Below are 10,978 nucleotides of genomic sequence, written 5' to 3' on the forward strand. Positions count from 1 at the left end.
CCTGGGAAAACAATAGAAAGCGTAAGTGGGTGCCATGCCACAATGCTTCAAACAGGGATATTTGTATACTTTTATATTTTATTTTAGAGGGTGCTTGGCAGGGGCCAGAACCAGGTACAAGCACCTGATTTGAGCCACAGTGTAAACCTAGCCCAATGTTGACCTAAGGTTTTCCAACCTTAGGTCATTTACCTCATCCAGGAAAAGACAACCAGCTCCCAATGATGTCAGAGAGGAAGATGGCGTTGTAGGACTCCTTGTGTGGCAGTGAAGTGGCAGATCACAACAGGACAATGCTGGATTGGATGAACGGGTGAGTTTGTTCATTCAGCAAAAAAAGTAAGAGACTTAAAAAAAAAATAACACAGGGGGACAAAGGGGGTCAGGTTTCCCGAGAGTTGACCAATCATACAACTTTCTCATAGCTGACACCAAGAAAATAGAAGAGAAGACTTCCAGTGGGGACACTTGTTCTGGTGAGAACTGTTTAACCACTTACCAACCGGGGTGTTAAACCCCTTCCTGCCCAGGCCATTCTTCAGTATTCAGCGCTGCGGTACTTTGACTGACATTTGTTCAGTCATGCAATGCTGTACTGAAATTAATTTTATACCATTTTTTAGGGACAGATAGAGCTTTCTTTTGGTGGTATTTAATCAACACTGGGGGTTTTAGTTTTTACTATATAACGAAAAAAGGACCGTAAATTTTGAAAAAAAACCTGTCAAGCTCCCTACGTTATGTTATAACACATTTATTATTACCCATTTTTTTGGTAAAATATAAAAGACAGGGTAGGGTCACATCGGGTAAATAGTCACCAAACATGCCAAGCTTTAAAATTGCGTGCGCCCACAAAATCGCAAAAAACTACCATGCCTAAAATTGGCCATAGGCGACGCTTTAAAAGCTTTTACCGCTCATCAGTTTAGTGCTATCAGTGATTGATGGGCCTAGAATTATTGCTCTCACTGCGATGTTCGCGGCGTGTTTATCTGTATAAGTGTGTGCGCGCGCGGGGGCGGGGGACTTTTTTCATGAGACTTTCATTGTTTTTTAAACTTTTTTTAAAAAACTTATTTTTTACACTTAACTTGATTGCTATCATATTGGGGGCTAAAAAGCCCCCAATGTGATAGCTACAAAAAAATGACAGGTCCTCTTAATGTAAACATCAGGGGTCACCAAGACCCCTAATGACACCTAGGGACAACCAAAGAAGCTGATGAAGCAGAGATCTGCTTCATCAGCTTCTTCTCTGGCTCCCAGCCAGAGAAATGACAGCTAAAGGCAGAAGTGATGTAATAGACATCACTTCAGCAGTGGGAAATGCTGATCTCTCCTCCTTCTCTCTTCAAGCAGCCGCTGTGCCGGTCCTGTCAGTCCCGGGCACTGCAGGGGGGACAGCAGTGCCCGGGATAACCGGCAGCGGCTACGGAGGGCGAGGTGCGCGGCACAATTTAGGGTTATACAAGCGATCGGCCGGCTATAGAGCTGGCCGAATGCTTGTATGAGACAGCCAGTAACGGCTGTTATCCTTCCCGGCGGGTTTCTGCTTGCGCGCTCCCGCAAAAAAAAAAAAAGATGTACATTTACGTGACCTCGCCGGGAAGGATCCGCCGTCCACTAGTAATTTTACGATGGGTGGACAGCAAGGGGTTAAGAGAAGATCCCCTGATTTCCAATTGTATCTGCAGGACAGAAAGTGAGGAAAAATCTACCCAATAGAACACAGATGGCAAAAAAACAGGTGTTCAAACTCTTTCCTACACTATCCAAAACTAAAAAAAAATGTGGGCTTTAGGTTTATTTTAAAAAGAATTGGCAAAAAAGTAAGGCAGAAGCTAAAAACACAGAAGTATAATAGAGGGAACTTAGCCTACCTAGTTTTTCTAAAGGGTTAGTAAAAGATGATGAATTTGGCACATACCATACACAAACCCATACCACTCATATTTATATAGAAATGTTCTATTAAAGTATCTATATACAGTAAATGTATGCAAACATACTCATATGCTGTAAGCCTGTAGGGAAATATGGTGCTATGAGCTGGCTTCTATCGACAGTGACAAATAAGAATAAGCCTAGCAATTCAAAGTTTCTAGACTGGTCCGTCTACTTTTGCTCTAATGGTTATACCCTTAGGATATCCATTATGGTAATTTACCCTAGAAGCTATTTGTTGTCCAGTCCTGATAAAACCATTTGTATTGCACAGTGTTAGTGTATGCGGGTATCTATAGTGACTTCAATTGTCTTTAGCCGTCTGACACTGTTTGTATTGATTGTCATAGCAGCTTTTGCCTGAATGTCATTTTCCTATTGTGATGTTTTTTGTGTTGTGTGAATCAGGTTTTCTGTGGCTGCTTTTCAAATGTATAAAGACTTTTCAATTCTTATCTACTTTTCTAATTATATAAAAATGTTCCCACACTTTGCCTTTCATGCTGTATTATTTCCACATTTAGAAGACAGCTTGAACAATTCATTTAGCATAAGAACAGATAGCAGATTTAACTAAGCTGCCAAAATAGAGACATCTTTTTGTAAACCTAGATATGATAAAATAGTAGTTTCTATACAAGGGAATTAGAGAAATGAACATAAATGTCCAATCAGGGAATTTCTAACAGGAGACTGGTCTCCAATATTGCCATCTTAAATATTGCAATCAAGCGTCATGCAGGATTGCATGTAAAGGGAAAAGCTGCCTACAAACACCAGACAATGGCTGGTTGACCATGCATGACCCAGACATCAAACAATCTTTACACAAAAATGCAAGATGGCATTAGGTATATGTATGCTTATGAAGGATGGACCGGTGGCTGGTGCAAGTTCACATCTGGTCATGGGGAAAGTAGTGATGTCCTGCTAAAATCCATTCCAGTCAATTAAATTTCCTGAACAGAAAGTGACAACCAGGTTAATGGAGCTGCCTACAATCATGCACATATTCTGCAAACAGCTGGGTTTAGAGAATGATCTGTAATGTCTGTAGGCACCTTAATTAACTGTTCATTGTCCAGTTGTATATTTACATTTAAATGTGTGTACAGTAAGCATATGTACCACACGTGTACCAAATTTTGTTACCATGAAGCTTGTCTGACCAGACTTAAGCAAACCACCCTGCCTGCTCTAAAAGTATGGAAACCATATAATTTATACTGGAAGATCTTCATCCAGTCTTTTTGCTACTCTTCTTCTAAATTCATAATTTGATTTGACCTAGTTTGGTGCAATGCAGCCTTTTACTTTTTCTTTGCTAAATGCTTTAACTGCCTCCTGTTGTACCTAAATGAGAGACCTACTGCAGGGTAGCCCTAACGTTTTACTCCTGAAGTCAGACTGTGTTCCAGAGAATATAAAGGGTGGAACTGAGTGTGACAGCTAATCAGGAATGACGTGGTATCATATGTTCAGATTGACTTATTAACAATGCTAATACGTAATTATTTTTATGAACACGGACACGCTGCTTTTGTATTATTTAAATATTGCATTTTACATTTCTTTGTTATACTGGCAACAATACTTGTTCCCAAGAAAATGTAATCAGAATTAAAATGGAATTTAAAACAGTGGTGTACTTTAATTGATTAGCTGTAATTTTAAAATTGGACAAGAATAAATATTTATCACAGACAATGATATGGCAGGTGTGTTGTCAAATATGTAATGCCACTGCAACAGGTGCATAACCAATGTTACATAATATTGCCATTTGTAACATCCATAAATAAAGAACTAATGTAATATCCTACAAATAAAAAAGAATTGTGTTTCCTACTTCCATCTTCCTGGCAACACCCATGCTCGTTCTTCCTGCTCCAATTAACTTATTTACCCCACCATTCTCCTATTAGCTCTACTCCTCCATCCATTTGCTGGATCCCAGTTCTGTTCTCCATATCCTTCACTGACTGGAATACTGGCCCTCTTCTTCACCCTTTGATCTCTGCCTGCTACAGAAAATAATGCTCAGGACAACAGTTAAAAACTATTCAATCTTGTGCTTTATACAAAAAACTCCATATATAATAAGTATTACTATGAATGCTATACAAGGGAAAAGGCAAAGTAAAAGCCAACTGGTTTACCTCCTCTTTAACTTCACCATTCTTTTTAGGCCCGGTGCAGACCTGAGCGATATGGGATTGCGTGTCCCGGGATTGCGCGTTCCTGCACAATTGCAGACAGCGATTGCCACGCAGGCCTATTGATTTAAATAGCGTTACATCTGTGCGGCAATCACAGAAAAAAGGTACATGTACCTTTTTTTGCGATCCACGATGCGCGGCTGTATTAGCCACAATTGTGTTTGGATGCACGGGCGTAATCGCGACGGGACTCTGCACGATCCACCTGTCGCAACTGGGGTGCCATTAGAAAATAATGGCACCCACATCGCAATCATCTGGGCGACTCCGTGACCGTGCGGCAATCCGCTTGGTATAGTGCACGATTGCCGCGCGGTCACGGATTGCCTAGGTGTGCACCAGCCCTTAAGAGTTTGCACTCTCCTTGTGTCACTCTTCCTTCACTGCTTTTGCTCAGTTCTGGTTTCTGCTAGGGCTGAACAGAGCAATTTCAGGGACATTGATTTCATCTCAAAAATATTGATTTTGCAGTTAGTGATCTTTCATCAAAGCAAAAAATCTTAATTTTGCTCAGTGAGCTGTTTAGCTGTTTTAATAACCATAAAAAAACAACAGATTGTAACAGACTATATAACAGTAAGGTATCTACGGGGCAAACAGGCAAATTACCTCACTAATATCAATCCAAGCACTCCTTCCTAGGTTACTGGCTGGTAGATCTACCTAAAGTCCTGCCAGCATTAGTTCCCATTTGGAGCGCTCTAAAATAAATCTTTACTAAACAGGTAAGATGATGCAAGGTTCACAAGGAAATGTTTCCTGGCAATCTCACAAAAGCAAGAGATTCCCGAGGAACAGGTGAGAAAGGGCTAATTAGCTTAGAAGCCTTTCACCACAGTAGATGACCCCCAATTCTCAGATGATCACATGTGGGCCAGCGAAAGGGTTCTCTCTCTCAAGCCAGCATCCAGAAGCTCATCAGATGAATGTACAGGGTACTGGTCCCAGTCTCAGAAGTCTCAAGATCTCTGGTAGCAGTCTTAGGATCTCTGGCAGTAGCAGCAATCTTTGATTGTACAAACAGATGCTCAGCATACAGACAGATAACACACCTGTCTGCTCTCTCTCTTCATGTGGATCTCTCCAAACTCCAGGGTGCCCAACACATTTTCCTTCTATCGGGTACTCTGGGAGCTGTAGTTCTGTGCTCCTTTGTCTGCTAGAACTTCCCCTGTCTTTGGACTTCAGTTCCCACAAGTCTTTGCAGCAGTCTGCAAGTCTTTGAATATATCTTCTTTATTCCAGCCTCCAGACCAAAACGAGCAGTAAACCCTTGCAGTGCAGGGATAGCCCCACTGCAAAGGTTAGTTTTATAAAAACCAACCGACTCATTACGCAAACATATCAGTCCAATATTTAAAAAGTCTAGAAAATGAGATTTTAATTTTTAATCTAATGTGTTAGTTTTAATCTCTTACCTCTTATTAAGATGTAATTCATTGAAGTTGGTCTATTAAAAAATAATGAACAGGAATCATCAGTTAAGTTCGTAGGCAGCAAGAGCGAAAAACTTCTAAAGGTCTTTATAAACATTACGTTTTTTAGACTTAGGCTCTTTGTACATATTACAATCTGACCATACAATCTCTGTATAATGAACTTTAGACCTACCAAAACTATGTAATATGACAACCTACCTTAAGAGGAACTTCACTCTTAGCTTTAAATGGCAACAAAGGCACCTTTAGAAAGATAATTGCCGTTTTTTTATTCATTGCATACCTTATTTTTCTTATCCTCCTCATTCTCCTCATGGTGGCCATTTTTACTAAGGGCAGATTAATTCATCTCCCTTTACTACCTGGAACTCTGGCACATGTGACTGGAACATGTAGCCATGCACATCATCTCAGGAGGAAAACAATGCCTTTTTTCTGAGATTGCAACAGATTTTGCATTTTTCAGATGAGATTTCCCAGCAATGCTCTGCTGAAGTAACCTTCCCAGGATGCAGCGCTTGGGCACATATGACATCGCTAATGCCCAAGAGGACCAGGAAGTGGAAAACAGTAATTGTACTGTAAGTAAAAGAAAAATATGTCCATTTAACTAATGAATGTAAGATGATTTCATGTCAGCATACAGAGCTGAATGCTGATGTGATTTTTAGTGAAAGGGGGGTAAAGGTCCACTTTAACTATCCAATCAGACAGGCCCTTGTGCTACATACTGGTTGGTACACCTAAAGAAGCTTGTATGATAAGCTTGTAATGTGTTGTTAACTTTATGCATCTAGCATTTTTAGACCAAACAAACTTTGTATTTAATGTGCATGTAAACCCTAAACCATTGAAAACATTTTATAAGTATCAAAAATATCTGTTGATCTTATTAAAAATGTGATGCTGTCTATTTTGCCCTCACAGTTCTTATTTTATGACTGCAAGTCAAATAGTGCACCAGCTGTTGAGATGAACACAGTGGAAGCGGTTGAGCAGTTCAGCATTGCCTAATGTCTGCAGTCAAAGTTTTGCCCCCATACTGAACAGTAACTTTGCTCATTGGCAACATCGCCTTTTCCAACAGATGTTAAATCCCTCTGTTTATATGTAGATAACTCAACTGACCCTGAACATAGATAATTAACCAGTGTTGTATATACACCACATGAATACCTGTGACTGGGGAGTATAGCTCAGTGGGAGAGCATTTGACTGCAGATCAAGAGGGCCTCAATTTGAATCTGGGTGCCCCTTTCCTTTTACTATATGGTATTTCAAATCCCTAAGTTCTATTCTCAAAGTTTTTAATGAGACCCTGTCATCACACCATTCATTTCAACAAAGATCTTCCAATACAATTATATGTTCATTTAATGCATTTTATGCAAGTTAATTAGTTGTAAAACCCACCCTTGTGTAGACATCTGAAATCCATAAGACTGCTGCTTGACACGGTCATCATGGATGAGATGTTAGCAGCCCCAGTGGACTCAAAGCTGTCACTTAAGTGACACTCTATAGTATTCCCCTTAGCTTCTTTCCTAGCAGCTACATAAAAGGTTATGTAGGTAGACAAAGATAGGGAAGGAGGAGCTGGGCAGCACAGAGCGTAATTAGACACTCTCAGAAGAGGAGTGGGCGATGATGTGCAAGAAGGAAGGGAGCTGTGCTAGAGAATTCTTGGAGTAATCAATTATTCTGGCACGTTTAGAGGCAAAATGCAAGTGAATAAAAATCATATATGGTAGGGATGCGTGATACATTTTTTTCAAGACCAAGTATAAATACTTTCACTCATATACTTTTTCTTAAAGGGACATGTGACTTTTTTTTCTAAAACAATACAGACTAATGATTTTAGGGCAGTTTCTTTATAATTATGAAGATCTGTAACTCAATCCATGTTTATACAGCAATGGAGAATGGCAACCAGCAATAAAAGACTACAGATCCCATCAATCCATGATTATACAGCAATGGAGAATGGCAATCTGCTCACCTGGGCTGTGTGTGATCTCACCAGGGCTGTGTGCAGTCTCACCAGGGCTGCATTTGGGTCTCATCAGGGCTGTGTTTGGGTCTCAGCAGGGCCTGCATTTGCGTCTCGCCAGGGCTGCATTTGGGTCCCACCAAGGCTGTGTTCATGGTGCGTGTTACTGGCCAAATACAGCATACTACCAATCATGATTGTTCCTGACTGTGCCCACAAAAACAAACACCTTTGTAGATTTGTAACATATGGTGAGAATGCGTGCAGTAATATCCCTGTACAAAATACATGTGCCTCATTTTCCTGCATCAGCATTATAATTGTGTTATAGTTTTCATGCTAGTAGATCCTAAAGGCAATGACAGCTATAATTTATTTTATTTTAATTTGGGAATGATCGTTTAAAAGTTGTTTTCTTGCTAAGCCCTGCCAGCTGTGTTATAATGCTGCTTGCAAGCAGTTACCTTGGTGTTTGTAATGGTTTGTGCTATGAAGTGTGACAAAATGAGACATCTCAGTTGTTACCCCTCCAGGAGATAGGTGGTGAACATCAGCTGATGATATGTTAGTCAACCAATGTCTCTCTAGGGCTGAAACACTGCAGCGCACTAATTACAGAAAAATTAGGGAAACGTCTTACAATATATTAATATTAAGAATCTAAAGTTCGACCATCCCTTTTCCATAAGAGCAGCTTTGTTCCTTCTCGGGATGCCATCAAATAAGCAGTGACTGCATGTAGTTCGATTTTTTTTTTACCATTCCCCATGAAGAAAAGCCTCCAGTCCTCTTAAGAATGAGCGAGGAGCAAACCTACTTTGGTATTTAACATTTCAGCAACTTAGAATTTACACTGGTCTTTCTGAATGGATTCAATAAGAAAAAAGTGAATTTTGGATGAAAACACTGATAGACTCCCACCTAGAGCAGACATGCCAAACTGGTGTTTTTGGGCCGCATGCAGCCCTCTCACTTCTTTTCTGAAGCCCCAGCCGAAAGGCTCGGCTCGCAGACTCAGTGAATTAATGCGGGAATTCAGCAAACCAAATTCTTTGTAATATTGCACTGAATGGCTTTTTGACTTAGGTGAGCAGGCTTAGTAGGGGCTTCTGTATAAGCCATAAGGAATATATGTTGTCAGCACACCTGCTTCAAAGTTCATCTTTATTGATGTTCATTCAGCATATCAAGAAGATATTGCAAGGTTTCAAAACCTTGCATGGTCCCATCATCAGGCACACTTTACCGGTTACCTACTACCTCCATGTGGTAGCACGGCACCTCTACCTCTCCTTTAGGCCTGCCTGTCATTTTTTTTTTCGGACAGACCTGATTTGAGGAATGGCAAGAAATTTATTTTTGCTGTTGCCTGCCCTTCCACTTGACCGTAGAATTTCACCCTTCCATTTGCTGCTACTTGCCGTTCCCCCTATGCTGTGGAAGAGTGGTCATCCTATAGTAATAGGTTTTCCCTCTGCAGGTATGCCTCCAGTGCCCTTACTATAATGTAGTAATGTAGTGCCTGTAAAGAGGAAGATTACCTCTCTCCTTCTCTACTCTGGCTGTGGAATGTCCCTCCGCGGCCTCACGTCCAATGCAAGTCAATGGATGTGATGATGTCACGTATCCTTAGACTGCCAAAGCTCAGGGGATAAGAGGTTGCGGGGACCGTTCTAGCAGCCAGGCAGGGTGGTTGGATGGGTATATCTTTTTTTTATTTGAGCCCCTAGACCCAAACAAGCACTTAGCCCTTGCGGTGTTGTGGTAGTTGTTATTGAGATGTAAAATCAACTACACAAATTATGCGAGGCTAGAATGTGGCGTTACTGATGGTGTCCATGAAAGCTATATTATTCCTTAAAACCACATACAGATTAAAGGCACCTCCCAAGCATACATTTAAAGGATTGGTGTTTCGTTTTCCATGTCACCCTCAAAGTTGCACGAAAAGGACCTTATTGGTTTGCTAAATGTCCCCCATGACACTTCATGCTCTTTTTTTTTTTAACAATGGATTGCCCCCCCTAAAGACTATAGTGGGATTTGCTGCTAAGTTTCATAAATTTCAACCAGAATTCAACAATCTCTCCACAAATCAACCAGGAACAATTTTGTTTATCCCTACTCGCAGTTGATAAACGATACACTTTTTTTGCATAATTTGTAGTTGAAAACTTTGGAAATTTTTTTCAACCCCTTTGGGATTAAATATTGCAAATTGCTATTATACTGGAATGTTAAGTATCAAAATAATATATGTTTCTTTTCTGGAATCTTTTAAATGTGGCCCTCAATATACATAACAAGGTCCCTTGAAGGATTATTCCACTAATTTCAGCCAATGGTTTTATTTGAGTTGACACAGCTGATCTAGAGCCTTTCTCATATTACAGAAGAACAATAAACTACTGGGTAGCAATTGCAAAAAATATCAATAGATTATTCTTCTAACACGGGTATATCAAGGATGTGTTCCTCATCCTTCCTGTTCTAATGTAGAGCCAAATTATGGTCATTATTCAACCTGGTTTTTACTATTAGGAGCTCAACATTTTGTCACTGCTAGTAAACTCAGTGGATTTGTGAAATTTGGGTAGTTATCTAGAATGATTATCTTTTTTTCAGTTCGTTTTGGAAAATGTGGATGCTTAGATCTTAAATCCTATGCTTATCTTTTGTATGGTATGTGGTTCAATCTACTATGGAGTATCATAATAAAAAATAAATATCACTAAATATGGGGGTATAGATCAGTGGTAGAGGGTTTGACTGTTAATCAAGAGATCCCTGGTTCAAATATAGGTGCCCCCTTCTGTAGGTTTTGCTCATAAACTACCAGTATGCACCAAATATGAAAGTTAAAAAAAACCAACCTTCCTCTATACCACCATCTATTACATAAAATGCTATTTACAGCATAAGCAAATGCTAACCATACTGACTAGGATTTATTTTTATCTAAACAGTATGGCAGCTATAGCTATGTCAGAACATAAATGTGAATACAGATCATGAGCAGGTCAACAGAACTGTGCACAGGGGGTATAGCTCAGTGGTAGAGCATTTGACTGCAGATCAAGAGGTCCCCAGTTCAAATCTGGGTGCCCCCTGAGGTTTTTTTTTTTAGGTCCCTTTCATAATATCTGTTTGTATTAGGGATGTCCCGATGCCACTTTTTTAAGTCCAAGTCCAAGTCCAAGTACTGGCCCTCATGTACTTGCCGATACCAATTACCGATACTTTTTCTATGGGGCCCTGTGATTTCTAGTTACGAGCCTGATAACATGATTAGGTTAATCATGATCCATAGTACAGTCCATAGTACAGTACTATCTGATTGGACAACACATTTTATAGGAGACATACTCCACGCTGGCGGA

At 40.1% G+C, this 10,978-nt stretch overlaps 1 non-coding gene across 1 annotated transcript; it reads left to right on the plus strand.

Annotated features, from left to right (window-relative positions):
• Positions 1-10,636: 10,636 nt before the first annotated feature.
• Positions 10,637-10,708, plus strand: TRNAC-GCA. Its single transcript has one exon. It is a non-coding gene; the product is annotated as a tRNA-Cys (tRNA).
• Positions 10,709-10,978: the final 270 nt, after the last annotated feature.

Source organism: Nanorana parkeri, unplaced genomic scaffold, assembly GCF_000935625.1.
Source record: "Nanorana parkeri isolate BGI_ZX_2015 unplaced genomic scaffold, ASM93562v1 scaffold185, whole genome shotgun sequence".
NCBI classification, from domain to species: domain Eukaryota; kingdom Metazoa; phylum Chordata; class Amphibia; order Anura; family Dicroglossidae; genus Nanorana; species Nanorana parkeri.